At 30.1% G+C, this 468-nt stretch overlaps 1 protein-coding gene across 1 annotated transcript in view; it reads right to left on the bottom strand.

Moving 5' to 3' along the window:
- Nucleotides 1–468, bottom strand: part of LOC107740204 (nuclear receptor subfamily 6 group A member 1-B-like) — a 28,303-nt gene that overhangs the window by 4,803 nt on the left and 23,032 nt on the right. The window lies entirely within an intron of this gene.

Raw genomic sequence — 468 nt, 5'->3', positions numbered from 1 at the left:
TATATACACACTACAGGTTTGGGGTGGGTGAGATTTTCTAATGTTTTTGAAAGAAGTCTCTCCAAGGCTGCTTTTATCGGAACAAAAATACAGTAATATTGTGAAATATTATTGCAATTTAAATAACTGTTTTCTATTTGAATATATTTTAAAATGTAATTTATTTCTGTGATGCAAAGCTGAATTTTCAGCATCATTACTCCAGTCTTCAGTGTCACATGATCCTTCTAATATGCTGATTTGCTGCTCAAGAAGTTGAAAACAGATGTGCTGTGTAATATTTTTGTGGAAACCTGATCCCCCACACATGAGGTGAAAACAAAATATATTTAGCTTTCTAAATAAGGATATCCCACATACTTTACTAAAACTTAAACCTAAAATTTTTATTTTTAAAAAACAAAAAATGAAATGTCTCAAAATAGAGTTTTAGCTCACTTCTGGGGACTAATTTGCCCTAAAAAATAT

Source organism: Sinocyclocheilus rhinocerous, unplaced genomic scaffold (assembly GCF_001515625.1).
Source record: "Sinocyclocheilus rhinocerous isolate Xijiao unplaced genomic scaffold, SAMN03320098_v1.1 scaffold405, whole genome shotgun sequence".
Classification (NCBI taxonomy): Eukaryota; Metazoa; Chordata; class Actinopteri; order Cypriniformes; family Cyprinidae; genus Sinocyclocheilus; species Sinocyclocheilus rhinocerous.
The sequence above is the reverse complement of the archived record's forward strand: the minus strand, read 5'-3'. Positions and strand labels throughout refer to the sequence as shown.